This window comes from Papaver somniferum, chromosome 2, assembly GCF_003573695.1.
Source record: "Papaver somniferum cultivar HN1 chromosome 2, ASM357369v1, whole genome shotgun sequence".
Taxonomy (NCBI): domain Eukaryota; kingdom Viridiplantae; phylum Streptophyta; class Magnoliopsida; order Ranunculales; family Papaveraceae; genus Papaver; species Papaver somniferum.
Window position 1 is genome coordinate 131,920,860 of NC_039359.1, and position 17,604 is coordinate 131,938,463.

Consider the following 17,604-nt stretch of genomic DNA (forward strand, 5'->3'; position numbering starts at 1 on the left):
CCTTCGCTTATATTGGGCACGTTTAAAGATTTTCAAAAATCAATTCCAAAATAATTTTATTTTTCTTTAGAATTTCTTTTACCCCATTATATATGCTTAAAAATTTATATATAGGTAATGTAGAGAAAAATACATCCGATGAAGTTGATTGATAAACGGTAAATCAATGGGTTAATCTTACAAACATCAATGGATATTCAACTAATTAATTTAATGGATAACGTGTGAAATTAAATAAAGTCGTAATCTCTGAGATAGCTCCTAGTAATTTTTCAAAATTTAAAATATTAATTGTTTCCTCAAAAACTTGTTGGGTATTCAATAAGCGTTTCAATATAATATTATTATTCAAGCGGATTTGGAAGTTTCCACCGCGAAACTGAGATTTATGGTGTAATTGCTTTTTCTTTCTCTGATGTGAGTTCAGTTTGAGTTCATCTTGAATTCTTATAAATATATTTCTTTTTTTTCATTATATATACTTTTCCTCCAAAAAAAAAAAAAAGTTGAATTCAAATTAGTACAAACTAAAAGTAGGATGGACACAATGGTATCAGGATTAGCAATATTTAGTTGTGAGTTGATAAAATAAAAATTGTAGCAACATGCTTCAACTTTTATCTTTATTTTCTTTTGTAACAATTTGAGGTAATATACAAGCGTGAATAGAATGTCAAATCCATCCAAATTTTGGACCCCTACCAACAAGGTCGCATGTTAACTTAAGTTGGAAGAGGTGTTGCAGTTATCTTCAGTTGGAGTAGCTAATGTACTTTGCAAATGCTTGTACGTCGGGACGGCCCTGAGATGGACGGTTCATATTATAGATGAGAAAGTCATTCTAACGTGACGGAGTTTTATTTGCTGACCATCAAAAGAATTGATGCACTATGTTGCATTAAACTTCAAAACTGAAAAAGAGAGAAAAAGAAAACCTATATTCACTTTTCACTCTATCCGCCTCCCTCCTTTCCTAGATCGGCCTCCGCCTCTACTGTGAAGATCGAAGATTCAGAGCTTTTCGAAAACCCTAAGCAAACCGTATCATTTTCCCTCTCGTTGAGATCAAATCCAAGTAATAGCTCCCACCTTTTTCTCCTCGAAAACCAGAACCACAAACTCAAATCAATCACAAAAAAATCCCTATATGAAGTAACGAAAAGGATAAATTAAGTATGCAATATTCAACATATTGTCATTGAGGCTTGATTTTTTTCATGTTCTATATGAACTTTTTTGATAGCTTTTTTATTTTATTTTTCATTGTAAGTCTGTATTGTGAACCAGATGCACAACATTCTCATCGTGTTTCCACTTCTGGGAGAAAGAAGATGTTCTCCATATACCAAAATTTTTGAACCTAACGAGATAGCAATGTCCTGTTGAATATCTATGGAGATAGAGATGCCCTGGTTTGTTACCCCGTCTTTTTTCTATTTCCACTGTTTGTTTGTTAGTTTATTTTATTTTTATTTTATTTTTTTTTAAACTCTTTTTGTCTCTATTATTCTTTTCAATCAATTTAACAAGGTAATTTGGTAAGTGTCATGGATTGGATCTAATGCATTCCACCATGAGCAATGTGGCTAATTTCTCGTTTTGTTGGCATATTGCTGGGATTAATATGCATAGGGATATTTCATGCGCATAAAATATACTTCTTGTGATCACACATCTAGATTTTAAGTTAAATACGACTAATTGTTTTGATTTCTAGTTCTTCTGCAGGCAAGGGAGTGTTGTCCGATACTTGGTTTGGATACAACTCTATAGGTGGCTGAAACTTAACCAAAGGCCATAAACCTTGTGCCAAAATGTAGGGTAACAGTTCATCCCTTGTTCCTTCATAAGTCCAATACTGCCTTTATCTGCTCACAAGTTAAGCGTGTATGCTGGTTTCTGAGAGTCCTATAAGAACCTCAGGCTAACTAGTTACTGGAAATCATATTGCATTTTTCAATTAGACATGTCATGGTTTTGTGTTTTATTGTGTTTATTTACCACCTAGTTTTTAGGTATGTGACGGCTAGTGCCCGCACTGATGGCATTTGCTTTGTGGGGGAAGAGACACAACGACCACTGTATGATCTATTGATCTGTTCTCCCTAAACTAGATATAGTCAATTCGTACCAATTTACCTTATGTGTTCCCAATGGTTCACAGCTACTTGTGTTATGTTTCCAATTTTGGCCTTTCTGTTTTTTGCGAGTTGGAGTTATTAGATATAGAGCCATAGATACACCTCATTGCATACACCTTTATATATGACACAATATATATCCAGTAGTTCTACTTGAGTCTGAGAGGAATCTCGACCATAACATAATGTTCTTTGGATTTTGTAGGATGCTTATCGTCTTGAGCACAAAGTTGTTCATGGATGATGTGAACTTTAACAATTTTATCAGAAGTTACCTGAAGGTTATACTCTACCATTTCAATTGGGAAACTTGCAAGTTATATGGAATTAGATGAACCTACTTTGAGGTTGGTGGTTACTGCTTGCGCCACTAAATCTGTTTCCCTTTTTCTATGTCTCGATTATCTGCGTTGTTTGATGGTTTGCATGTCGGCTTTACAAGCACAATATTCGTGTTTTTGTTAACAAAGAGATTATCTCCAATGCAGACGTGGGTTTCCACACTGAAGATGTGAAAAATGAATCGCACATGATAAAGAGTTGAATGTAATTTACAGACTTTTTTTTGTGGAGAGCTAATATAAGATATAATCCAGTATGTCTGGAACCAAATCTGTTAAGGGGTATGGTGACTGAGTTTCTGCATCAAATCCTTAGGGTACAACTGTCTTCGTTATAAAAGTTATGAATTCTATCATCCCTCATTCATGTTATCAATTGTCGAGACAATTTTGTTCATGACACAGTTACTAGAATGGGCCATCGCATTGTTATATATTGGAATTGGGATAGTCATTCCTCCTTTAAAGAAGCCACCTACAACTGAAGAAGGTTTCTGTCATTACCGGTAGTTTTGTTTGTCATACTGCCACTTGATGCATTTTTTTTTTCTTTTTTAATGTAATCCTTAAGGCGGCCCAATATAATGAACTTTTTAATGCTTATTCTTTCGTATTTTGGATGTATCAAAAGATCTAGGATTTGACTAAAATCCTTAGAAACTTCCTTATATCATGGATGCTAATTAATAAAATTCACTTTCAATTGATATTAAAAAGGAAAGAAAGATTGATATTTCATTTATTAGGATCTAAAAAATAGGAAAAAATATATTATTAACCCCAAAAATTACGGCCAAAAAGAAGGCAATTGGCTAAGAAAACAACGGAAGAGATCTTTCATTTATTAGGATCTAATAAATCGGAAACAAAATATATTATTAACCCCAAATATTAAGGCCAAAAAGAAGGCAATTAGCTAAGATAATAACGGCAGAGATCTATCAAACTGGAAACAAAATAATCTTAATCGCAAAAATTACGGCAAGAAATATGGCAATTAACCAAATTATGTTATTAGCTTAACTATTTAGCTTCTAGATACACTAGTGGATCTAAAAATCAAGCCACTAAAACAGTAGTTGTACATGTTTTGGTCGAACAACTAGACAAAAAAATTAGTGGCTTAAATGATTACGCTAATAAAACAACTACCACAAAAGGCAGTGGTTTTATGTTGTTGGCCACTAGATAGACCCCTGAATGCAAAAACTATTAATCCACTAAAAGATTTTAGTTCCCTTAGTGTTTTCGCTAGTATCTGGACAACTTCCAAAGTTAGTGGCTTTCCCTATTAGATGACGACTGTTTGTCAACTACCCAGACTAGTAGCTTAACACGTTGCTACCAACTAACCCTGGCGCACTTGTTGCTTTAAACATGAGACAACAAACTCTTACGCCACTATGGCCGGGCAACTAACATTAATTGCATAAAGTGATTGGCAACTATAGATGTGAATAGGCCACTACCATTGGTCAAGTAGCTTTTGGTCGGTTTTTTTGTAGTGGTCTTATTTTGTCTTTCAGTGATAGGCCTCAAATAATTTTTATAGGTCCCAAACTAGCTAACAATATATACTCAGCCGCTTTAAAAACATATGTCTGGTTGTTTTTTTGGGTATAGTCAAAAGGTGATTATGTTTTTATTTTGCAAAGTAAAAAGTTGTATTTTATATTGATTCACCAAATACACATTAACATGTATTTTTCAAAAAATTTCAAAGGGTGAGATAAGAAAAGGGAGAGAAAAGGCTATATTTATTTTAATTCTTAATACCGTGCAAAACCAACCAAGCATATCTTTGTGAAATGGAGTATCAATTTTCACTATACTTATGGTTGCATTGGCATAGCATAGATTTTTTCTTCTTCTTTTTTTAACCCAAAAGCAAGATGTACTACTAAAGATAGATATTACATTTTAGGTAGATCATCAACATCCCTTAAAATTTCTACATAGTATTCTGGGATGTATCCAAAAAAGTCAAAAGATGATCTAGTTAGTCTAGCATTATTAGCTAGTTTATGAGCTGCATTATTAGCAGATCTTCTTACATAATTTACTGAGCTACTAGTAATGTCTTGTAACATGTGTTTGATTTCTATAATAAGATCCTGATTTTCCCACTATACATACAGGGTTGCACCATTAAGAGAGTTCACTACATTTAAACAGTCTGTTTCGAACATAACATTTGAAAGATTCAACGACTTGGCCCAAATAACAGCTTCTTCAACCGCCAAGCATTCAGTCTGTTCAGCATTTAGTCCTCCATAGCAGTGTCTGCCCCTGATTCCTCTGCAGATACCTGAAACATCTCTTAATATTAGTCCAATTCCAAAAACTTTACTGTTCTTATCATATGATGCATCAATGTTAATCTTAAGATGATTATAGGGAGGAGGCTTCCACATTTGAATGTTATCCACAGGTGCCCCAACATTTATCTGATTTGTATTAACACACTGAAAGCATTGCTGAACAAGATATTTTATTTTGATAACTGTACTCAGTGCATTTGCAGTTGTGTTGCGGAAGACTTTGTTACATATTTCAGCACCCTATGTTGTGTTGGCATACCATAGATTCAACACCCTATGGTTGCATATTTCTTTTCTTGACGCTTCTGTAATATTATTGTAGAAATTTGTAATTCCTCAATCAAATTGATCATTATTTATCATTCTAGCTCATTTGGTACAGATACAACAACATGCGATTGCGAACCATTTAGAAATTCCTGTCTTAGTATATCTTGCTTCTTGTTTTGTTTTCCTAAGACCGTCTACAATAATGCAAAACCTAAATTGTACCATGCAAGCTATCAATTCGAATGTTAAGTTTGGCCATAGAAATGACATAAGCTATATTTGTCTGTTATTGGGCGTCACTAGAACTCATGAAAATCGGTTTGATCTTGAACTGAATCACAAATTGAGTTTCACTTCAGTCTCCATATGAGAACGAGTGTCTTCAAATATGAGTAACGAGAATAGATAAACTTTGTAAACCAGAATAGTCTGGTTTGAAACTTTATCTCAAATAAAAAATCAATCGTTCTTAGAAGATCGAGAAAAACATCCTGTTAAAACCGTCTCTCATAATTTTCTTTTTTTTTTCACGTGTCCCAATGGACCTCATCCCTCGAGGGACGTGCAGGATGAGTTGTGAGGGGCGGTTTTTTCACTCCGTTTTTTCCTTAGGTCTGTTAAGAATTTTTGGAAATAGCATCACGAGCATCCCTATGCCAGGGTTCACACCACACGACAAAATACCATTCCCTTTTTGATTAGTTCAGTGCAAGTATAGCGTGGCGGCTTTCATTTTTATTTACGAAGATTAAAGCACATCATCACCAGTAGATTCAGTACCTTGTTTACTTTCAAAAAAGCAGTACCTTGATTTTTGGCATTACGTGGGATGCTTTAAGAATTTACAGTAGAAAGAGAATATCTTTCATTATACTATCTTAGGATGACTGCAAAGATTTTTTTGGATCCCACTCTTACTAGAACTAAAGACCTGAGCTGAACCCACGTTATATCCGGGGATTTTCCAAATCCTAGATGAAGCACTCCACGAGAGTGCATGGGCAAGTGAGCCCCCACAATCCTGTTCCAAATGGGACTACTTCTTGTGGGCATTGACTGCTTCTTGTTGGCATTGCATCATCAGAGCTATGCGGAATCAAGTCACCAGCTAGCATGTCTTTCCAATAAATTTAAAATAGGAGTTAATGGTGGCTTAAAACTATATTTTCAAAAATGACAAATACTATTCATTTGATCAGAGAATGTCAGTACCATCATAAATTGGTCCACATGGATTAGATGAGAGTATAACTTCAATGCATGTTTTTTTTTTTTTTTTTTGGAGCAGTGCTATCCCGCACGACTTTACGAGATATCTTCTCGCAAAAACGGCTTCTAAACCGTTAGATCACTATGTCCCACGACTAAAATCCAGATATAAAAATCTTGAACCTTTTAAGGAAAATGGTGGATCCCGAACTGAAAGTGGTGAGTCGTTTATTTGCTCATCCAACGTCTTAGAAGCCGCTTTTGCGGTAAAGAAACCATCCCACAAAGTCATGTGGGATGGTATTTATCTTTTTTTAAAGAAAGAAAAAAAACTTCAATATATGTTTTTTTTTTTGGTAATAGAAATATATTAAACACAAACTAGGACCTTACAAGCTCGGGGAACGCCCTCCTCGAAACATCAAAAAGAAAAAGAGGACTCACACAGTCCGGTGGCTTCTCATCCCACATTCCAATTAACTTTTCATTGGCTGCTTTTTTGGCCAAAATATAAGCAGCTGAATTTACTAATATTATTGTCCATCAAAATACTATCAAAAATCCAGTTTCCATGAAACCTTCTTTTTTTTACAAAAGTCTATTGTAAGTTGAGAATCACTTTCTGATATTCTTAATGCCCAATTTGACTGCCAGGTTCAAGCCATCTCTAACTGCCTAGAGTTCAGCCAGATTATTGGAATTGCTATAAAGATGCATGTTAAAAGCCGCCACATAGCCTCCATCACTGCTTCTAATAACACCACCACAACCTGCATTCTCGCTTCCGTTAGCAACTCCATCTACATTTAATTTAACAAAATTATTAGGAGGAGGGTCCCAATTAACGTAAATAACTTTTTTATTTTTAGAAGTACACATTCCCATTCATTGGCTATTTCAAACTCCTTAGCAACATTATAAGAGGAATCAATAACTTTTTTCCAATCGAATCTAGTTCCTCAGAACACAATATTATTTCTAGCAATCCAAATATTCCATAAAATGAAAGGCCTTAAGTCTTCCACTCCACACCATCCCTGCTAGACTCCTGGTTAATAGTATCAATTAGCCATGGGCAAAGAAATTCCTTCTCTACCAAAATCCAGATTAAAAAAAAAATCCCAAATCGGAGACATAAGAGAGCATTCAATAAACAGATGAGATATTGTTTCAGGAACTTGCAAGCGGAGAGGGCATCTATAACCAATATTTACACCCATGCATTTCAAATTATCTCTAACCAAAGTCATGTTATGCGCCAATAGCCACAAAAAATGCTTAATATGAGCTGGGGACTTGATCTTCCTAAGAGTTCTCCATTTAGAAATAGCTAGTAAATCACTAACTTTGGATTTAATCGACTGATTATAACACTCCTTAACTGAAACCTGACCATCTCTAGAATAAGGCCAAACCATTTTGTCCTTTGTCCTTTTAAAAATGGGAATCGGTATAGCCTTGATCTTAGAAAAAATATTAGGCTTATAGTTCTTGATTAAATCATTAGCAATGCTTTCAAAGGAGGATTTAGCATCCCCTTTGCAGTTCCATGTCATGATCTTCACTGGAAAAGAGTTGCGCTGAGATCGGTTATCCATCTCCATCGACAATGCACTCCAATTATGTTGATGGGGTTTCTGAAGTCTCTGCATGCCTTCCTCCCTCTTCTCTGGACTCACTCATGTCCATATCGAATTCTGATACATTCTGTCTATTGGGGGGTGGGGGTGGTGGTGGTGGTGGTGGTGGGGATTCCCAGCATGCAACAATCACCATCTCGAACCTCGACAGAACGCTTGGACCTCTTACTAGGACGGGGGTCTCGATTCTTGGTGGAAAGATTACTTCTAGCATGCAGTATGCGTGCTAAATCTTTGAGGTGCAACCTGTCTCTAGAGGAGTTATCTCTGCATATCTACGAACTATCTGCGCCAATTGAACCCAATTTTCCCGCGGTAAATCTATAGATTGTATCATCTGTTTGATTTTGAAAAACTGTGGGTCTAACAACCACACCCAATATTTCATTTAGGCAATCTGTATGGACAAAATCCAATATATTTCCAAGAGAATCAACTAGACAGGCAGACTCAACCAAGGAAAATACATCCAAGAGTTATATCTCAATTTCTCAAATCAATCTGCAATCGAACAGATAGAAATCTGTGAGCCGGATTAATAGAAGAAATTACTTGGATGGTAACAAAGACCAATATCCAAGTGTCAATCAATTTAAATCAACAACCAAAGGTTGGATTATCTAATTGATTGAACTATGCACAACCTGTGATATTTCATTTATATAAAAATATAATGCGGAAAAGAAATAACACAGAGGCCAGAAATTTGTCAACGAGGAAACCGCAAAAGCAGAAAACCCCCTGGACCTAGTCCAGATTTGAACACCACACTGTATTAATCCGCTACAGACTCTAACACTACCAATTAACTTCAGACTAGAATGTAGTTGAGCCCTAACCAATCTCACACTAATTAAGGTACAATTGCGTTCCTTACGCGTCTTGAACCACGCCGGATTATGCGCACTTGATTCCCTTAGATGATCTCACCCACAACTAAGAGTCGTTATGACCAAAAGTCGAAGACTTGATAAACAAATATGTCTCACACAGAAAAGTTTATTGAGTAGATAAATCTGTCTCCCACAGAAATACCTACGAGTTTTGTTCCGTCTTTTAATAAATCAAGGTGAACAGGAACCAATTGATACACCGGACTTATATTCCCGACGAACATCCTAGTAATATCAATCACCTCACAATTATCTTAATCATATGGAAGCGAAACAAGATATTGTGGAATCACAAACGATGAGACGAAGATGTTTGTGACTACTTTTTATCTTACCTATCGGAGATTAAATCTCGATCAAATCTTAGAGAAGATAGTACTCAATACGATAGAACAAAGTTAGATCAGAACATGCAACTACAGAGAAAATAGTTGGGTCTGGCTTCAGAGTCCCAATGAAGTCTTTAGGTCGTTAACCTATAATGGTTTTAGGAAAAACCTAGGTTAAAGGAAAATCGACTCTAGTCTCAACTAGTATCACACATGAGGCGTGGGGATTAGGTTTCCCAGTTGCTAGAGTTCTCCCTTATATAGTCTTCAAATCAGGGTTCGCAATCAATGCTACCTTGGTAACAAAGCATTCAATATTCACCGTTAGATGAAAAACTGATTAGAGTCAAGCTAATATCTTTCAACCGTTAGATCGAACTTAGCTTGTTATACACAAATGAAATGTGACTTCATTTAGGTATTAGTAACCATACCCAAACGTGTGCACATAGTTGGCTCAACAATAGTTAACCGAAGTTAGCCCTATGAACACTTTCATATCAACCTTGTTCATCTTAATCACAATTAGTTCAAATGACTCAAATGAAACTAGTTATGGAGTTGTTCAATTTTTTATATTCTCATAGAAGTATACAAGACACAATTGAAGCAAAATCGATTTTGATTCACTTAAATCAATTCATGAACATTATATCCACGGTTTGCAAAAGATTGCGTTCCTTAATATATAAATAGTTCATGAACAAACCGATTTAGAACTTAACCCACTCAAATATGCAAATGGGTACGCATACCTAAGTGGTCGGACATAGTTTGGGTTTTCCAGTATGCGAACGAGTACACATACCTCCAAACTCTGTTCAATTCCCGGATTTGAAATTTACGCCGGTACGTATACGGGTATGCATATACTAAGTTCCCGAACTTTCAACTAACCAACCAGTACGCATACAGTTATGCATACTATGGTTCCCGGACTTTGAATAACTTGCAACAGTTAGCATACAAGTACGCATACTGTGCTATATTCAATCAATGGTTAATTGTTCTAACTCCATCTTAATCATTGAAACATTCTTGGAAGACGGGAAAATCTGTCTCACACAAACTATTAGCTTCAAAGCAATTTTCAAGTGATCAATAGATCAATACGAAATATTCCGAGTCTACATCAAATGACTGTCTCACACAAATTATGTAAGATGTTACCAGGCAATTTTCACATGATCATCTTTTGACTTTCGTCAAGATTAAAGATGAACTTGGTTAAAGCGAAAGCTTAGCAACACATATTTCGAAAAATATCTAAGCGAGTTAAACTCAGCTCGAAATATCAAATGTGTATAAATTAAAGTCTAAATAGCTATACGACTTTTGTCTCAATAGGAGATAGAATATAAATAGACTTCTGAGTGATAGATGAGTTCGTCTCCACATACCTTTTGTTGATGAAGTTCCACAAGCTCCCCTTAATAGTTCTTCGTCTTCAATCGATGAACGTCGTGAAGTTTAATGCTCAACTACACATTCTATCCTAGTCCGAGACATAGCTATAAGTAGACTAGAAATCAAGACTTATAGTTTCGGCAACTAAACTTGACAACAAGCTTGAGATAGAAACGCTTGCGAGTTCGACCGAGTAGTGCTCTAACAATCTCCCCCTTTGTCAATTTTAGTGACAAAACTATCAATACATATGGATTACAAAATAAATAAACTTTATAGCTTCTCATCCAAATGCTTGATTTCCTTGGTTCTTCAACATTACTCGAAATTTTCGTCACTTCCAAGTACTCCAATGATTCGGAACGTGTTCAAGTCAACATCATAGTTGTTGAAGATCCGTAGCCATAACAATAAGAAAACAATTGTTCTCAATTATTGTTATACAGTGTCATAGTATTATTACACAGCATCAAAGTCCAATTGTATCACAACTTTGACAATAATACTACGGTGATATGTATCACTCCCCCTTAGTCAATACTTCATCTCATAATGAAAACAACTCCCCCTTACATAATGATCCGTAAACCATATGTATTTGTAGTGTGAACTACACATTAATTCTCCCCCTTTTTGTCAATATAAATTGGCAAAGGTACGAAAACTAGTGGGATCATAATGAAATTCTCATAGAGATACTTCATGACTAAAAGAGAACATATCAACTTTGTTTAGATGATTTCACATAGTCAAAACTTAGTGTATTCATCAAGGAGTTTATAAAGATACAAGAAAACTCCTACAATATCCACAACCGCACTCCCCACAAAGATTTGGAAATTAAGCACAAGTTCAATTAAGAACTCTCCCCCATAAAATGTCATTCCCGAAAGAACAACAAGAGGGACCTTACTTTTGCAAGAAAAGAAGGATTTTTTTGGGCATTAAAAAATTACATGAAACATGAATTTGTATTCAGAATACTCAGTTAAATTAACCACAAGAGAACCCATGATTAATTTAATCGGAAATGCTCAACATAAGAGACCTTACATAACCATACAGTACTTTCACATAGAAGTAGATCAGGGAAAGATCAATACTGAGGAATATTCAAAGATTCATTCTATTTTTCATCAATATTTGCATAATGACATAATAGACTTAATCTTTGCAAATAAAAAGTTCATCCTATCTTCCATCAATATTTGCATAATGACATAATAGACTTAACTTTTAACATATATGGGACAATCATAGTTCACGGACGCAAACACACATATCCCATAACAATTTTTGTGATATAAAAAACCAATAAAGATTAATACTGCAAAATCATCTTCCGAATAAACTTTAGAATTTAAATAAATAAATCTAAAAACATTGCAAGATGAAAATCGTTGGCAATAGAAATGTGTAATCACAAAATAAGCTATTCCAAACCCTAGTTATCCTTCTTAAAACACAAGAATAAATTTTCATAAGAAATTTGCTAGACATTAAGAAATATAACTCCTAAGAAGAACGCAACCGAAGATCTTCAGACATAACCAGCAACCAGAGATCGAACACAAAAAAGTTCATCAGTTGCTTTCTTCAGTTCGTTTTTCAGAAATTCAAGATTCTTTTTTGCAATTTCAAGTTGTTTACGTACGACCTCAAAATATCGAAGAATATTTCCTACCAATTGAGATGACATCTGAACTGGAAGTTTGTTTTCATGATCAACGGCATGATAGCAAGTTATGAAAACAGGGTTCTCGTGAAACTCAATAACCTTGCCCTTTTCAACTTTGTCTTCCTCTTTTCATCCATTGTGCACACCACAAAACGTTTACGTTCGGTAAGGATCGGGTGCACAAAACGTCTGTGCTTCATAGTAATCAACTGAAGTAAGACACGATGATGATGATGCACTCTCACACTTTTTTGCTTCTCTTATGATTTCCGCGTTGGCCGTCCTTTAAAATTTAGGTAAACCCTTTTGTTTCTTTCTTTCTTAATTCACCATTCGTTGAGTTTTTGTACATTGTTGATGATGAATATTGGGAGATTTCCAAAACATAATAATAATGGTGAAAACCCTCAGCTCAAATCAATTGGTAATACAAATAAAAATGTGTTTTTGTTTCAGTCAGTTCATCAATTTGTTGCAGAAGTTGTTTGAGTTTGTGTTTCAATTGAGATGCAATTTATGCAATTTGTTTGAATACCAGCGTTACAACAGGTAAAGAGTGCGGCTAGAAGTGCAAACTGATTCTTTTTCGGATGCTGGAAGACATGTGTACAGCACTGTAAGTTTTAATTTTATGGGATTAAAAAGGAATTGTGGACTTTTGAAATGTTTTCAATCTGCATTTTCTTATGTTTTTGTTTTTTTGGTATCATTTTTAGTTAAGAAGGTTTGGAGCTAAGAATATTGAAGCAGGTGTGGGATGCGGAGTCGGCTTTGGGCATGGTAAGCATTAGAAATGATGTTAATAGTATAGACTATAGAGGGATTGGTGTGAGTCTTCATAATGCTCAATTTATTATGTCAACTGAAATGTACGAATCAGAAAAACTTTAGTATGGGGAGATGAGCAAAAATCCCTATTCGATGTATACACCCCTTTTGCAGCTGCATCAATTTGGTCATGAAACTGATTCAATTTATTCTTCTTAAGTCCGTTTTTCGCAGATCTTAACTTCTTCTTTACATACCCTAATTGCATACACATCAACCCTGGCTATATCGGGATTTTGGATGGTTTGTTATTCAATAACATTATCAACATTTACTATATGAGCAATTTTTTTGTTGTGGATTGTAGGGACGCATAGTATTGGGTATTTAGTCATTTGGTTTGTGTTGTTGCCGATGGAGATTTTAAGATTGCACCATTTTTAATATCACTTGAATCTTTTGGTGTTGATGAGTCCCCACCTGAAGCTGGAAGAGCAGCAATTGGACTTGCAAGTGCGGTTGATGGTCCGATAGCAGGTGTAGGTGCTCCTGCCACATGGGAATGCTGGGTTGCAACTTGGTGACAACTCCTTTTGGGATAACTATGCTGGTAAGTAGAGGGTTCACATACTTCTTATGATAGGTGGAAGTTGCAAAAATAAATTTGAATTTGTGCAGGATTATTAGATTCGTGGGTTTGCTAGCCGTTACAGCTGAGTTCTAAATGCAAGTGAATCAAGAGTAGGGTTCTGCAGCTTTTACTTGGACATCATCTTCAAGAAAATGAAGGGACTGTTTGTATACCGTGGGCAGAGCCCGGAATATTTGAGTTCTCAATGCGAGGGATGGTATTAGGCTATTAGGCTTAGATGCTAAACCTACAGTGAATAGATTCTAAGGAATAGAATGTGCACATGGTGTGGGGGTTGAGGGTAAGGGATGTAGATACATAACTCATTCAACCAGTAGTTATGACCATATTTTATTATTTTATTCTAATATATGACAATAACACATTTTGTTTCAGCATGTCATGTTTTTCGAACATGGAAAATGCATATATCATGAATTGTTGTTAGCCAACGTGCAACGCACGTGAACTCCACTTGTATATATAAGTGCTTCATAGGGACAACCTACGGTGACACGTTTACGTTCGGTAAGGATCGGGTGCACAAACGTCCGTGGTCATGAGCCAGGCTCAAAACCAAGAAGCCAATGAAGCCTATTTTAAGAATATGTTTTGATGAAAACATATTCTAATGATAGAACAACTTAGCTCAGAAGTGAGCATAAAATAATTGTTGAAATCAACATATTAACTTTCATTAGGAAGAAAAACGAGAGTTTTCAAGGTAAGCAACAAAGAGAATATTCTAAAGAGTTATTGATCAAATATATCACAATATGTAATAATTAACCGGAGCAAGGCTTAACAGTAAGATGATCATTTTATTTTTAAACCAAAAAACAGGTACCACAAAGACCACTTTCTCAAGACGAAGAGCTTCTTGAGAATTATGAGCATCCTCACACGGTCTCAAAGAGGATGCTCACTTGTAAGCAGTCAAGTTATAATTTGACGAGCATGTAGCTCATCATAGGAATTGACATTTTCCCTTTTTCTTACACGAGTATCATCAGGAAAGTCAATAGAGTTAGTCTCAAGAGAATTAACAAGAGGAGAACAAGAGATACCTGAAGTTGCTGCCTTCCTTGCCTTCTTAATGATGTGCTTGAGTCTTTTTATACTGGTATTTAGTTCCGAAACACGATTATTGATATGAATATTCTCAGGAACAAATGACGCTTTTGATCTAACACTTCCTCTAGTCTCGGAAGAAAATTTCGAAGAAGTTTTCTTGCTCATTGGATCAACAAGACAGTCATTGGTCCGTATAACACAATTCTTTTTATAATTGTAGAAAGCATTTATGTTATCTTTACAGGAAAGACTTGGCTCATCACAACACTTTTCTTGGCTGAGAGTTGGACAATTAAGACCAGTAAAATGAGAAGTTGGTTTGATTACTTCATTAGACATCCAGATAAGAACGTTGTGAAGTTTTTCATTTCGCAAACGAAAACGACATTTCCTCTCAAGATGACTTTTGTTTTCGCAGTAATAACATCCGTAAGGAGAGTTATTAACTTTTCTCATATGACTAGTTTTAGGAGAGAGACTACCTTGGTTTGTTAAAACTTCTGTTGTCAAAGGTAAATTTTCACTTTTGCCATCAGTGGTACTCTTATGCTGGAGGTTGTCATTTGCGCAGATAAAATTGACCACACCACAGCTTGGAGCGTTTATTCCTTCATAGCCCAAACCTTTTCTATCACGATGTTTCTTGCATGCTCCCAACATAGTGGATAATTTCGTTGAGCTAACGTTGAACTTTTTCAAGTTCTCCTCTAGAGATTTGACCTTATCAAGAGCAGTTTTTAGGTCAGTCTCTAATTGTTTTTCTTTAGCGAGAAAAACGATTTCTCTGTCACTAAAACAATTTTGTTGAGAGTCATATCTTGCTTCAGATTCAGCAAGTTCTTATGTCAACTTAAAGAGATTTCGACGAAGATTTTCACATTCAGAGTTCTTTGAACGCACATCTTCCTCACGATCTTTAAGAAGGGATTGTAAGATATTATATCCACAATCATAACCTTTAAAGAGCTTTCTCAATTTCTTGTTTTCTAGACAGAGAGGAGTCAGAAACTCAGCCAAGAAATATGTTGACTTCTTTTTCTTTATGAGATGGTAAAAGAGCTTGATGCATTGAGATACTTCCTCATCAACGTCGTATCCATCGTCTGAATCACTTTCATCCAAAAGATCATCCAACTGTTCATCTAGACGTGTTCCCAGACACACAGTTTTTGACAATAGAGAGGATGAGAAAGATTCCTCAGGAGAAGCAGAGCTTTGAACCAAGTCAAAACATTTCTAAACTGGTGATGCGTTTATTGAGATAACACTACTGTCCATAGAGTCAGTTTGCTACAAACACAGACTTATGGGGTCTTAAATGTGTTTGCCTGCTCTGATACAATTGGAAAATCGGGGGTCTAACAACCGCACCCAATATTTCGTTTAGACAATCTGTATGGACAAACTCCAATATATTTCCAAGAGAATCAACTAGACAGTCAGACTTAAACAAGGAAAATATATCCAAGAGTTATATCTCAATTTCTCAAACCAATCTGCAGTCGAACATATAGAAATCTGTGAGCCGAATTAGTATGAGACATAACTTGGATGGTACCAAAGACCAATATCCAAGTGTCAATCAATTTATGTCAACAACCAAAGGTTGGATTATCTAATTGATTAAACTACGCACAACCTGTGATATTTCAATTATATAAAAATATAATGCGCAAAAGAAATAACACAGATGCCAGAAATTTTGTTAACGAGGAAACCGCAAAAGTAGAAAAACCCCGGGACCTAGTCCAGATTTGAACACCACACTGTATTAAGCCGCTATAGACTCTATCCTACTACCAATTAACTTCGGAATGGAATGTAGTTGAGCCCTAACCAATCTCACACTGATTAAGGTACAGTCGCGTTCCTTACGCCTCTTGAACCACGCCGGATTATGCGCACTTGATTTCCTTAGTTGAACTCACTTACAACTAAGAGTTACTATGAACGATAGTCGAAGATTTGATAAACAAATCTATCTCACACAGAAAAGTCTATTGAGTAGATAAATATGTCTCCCACAGAAATACCTACGAGTTTTGTTCCGTCTTTTGATAAATCAAGGTGAACAGGAACCAATTGATACACCAGACTTATATTCCCGAAGCACGGCCTAATAATATCAATCACCTCATAATTATTGGGAGCGAAACAAGATATTGTGGAATCACAAACGATGAGACGAAGATGTTTATGACTACTTTTTATCTTACCCATCGGAGATTAAATCTCGAGAAAATCTTAGAGAAGATAGTAATCAATACGATAGAACAAATTAAGATCAGAACACGCAACTTCAAAAAAAATAGTTGGGTCTGGCTTCAGAATCCCAATGAAGCCTTTAAGTCGTTAACCTATAATGGTTTTAGGAAAAACCTAGGTTAAAGGAGAATCGACTCTAGTCGCAACTAGTATCACACATGAGGTGTGGGGATTAGGTTTCCCATTTGCTAGAGTTCTCCCTTATATAGTCTTCAAATCAGGGTTTGCAATCAATGCTACCTTGGTAACAAACAATAGTACAAACAGACCCTTTTGCTACGCCAAATTGGCGTGTCCGTAGGGGTTTTGACACGCCAATTTGGTTTGGACTTGGCGTGGCTTCTGCTTGCGTGGTTTTAGGTATGACGGCGTGGTTTTAGGTAGCTTATAGCCACGCCTGCCTTGCATGTTTATTTCTGCATGAAATAGACACGCCAGAGCCATATAGGCGTTGCTATATAGTGTCCCAAAAACTTAAGTACTGGTACTCTATAGACACACGATTTATTGTTTTGGTGTGGCTATTTGGTTCACTATAGACACACAAATTGCTTTTGGCGTGGCTATTTGATTCACTATAGACACGCAAATTGCTTTTTGGCATGGCTATTTGGTTCATTTTAGACACGCAAATTGC

At 35.8% G+C, this 17,604-nt stretch overlaps 1 long non-coding RNA gene across 1 annotated transcript; it reads left to right on the top strand.

The window, feature by feature from the left end:
- The first annotated feature begins 12,382 nt into the window (after positions 1 to 12,382).
- LOC113353954 lies at positions 12,383 to 13,004 on the top strand. The gene is made up of 3 exons (XR_003361629.1): positions 12,383 to 12,525; positions 12,768 to 12,845; positions 12,946 to 13,004. It is a non-coding gene; the product is annotated as an uncharacterized LOC113353954 (long non-coding RNA).
- The last annotated feature ends 4,600 nt before the right edge of the window (positions 13,005 to 17,604 follow it).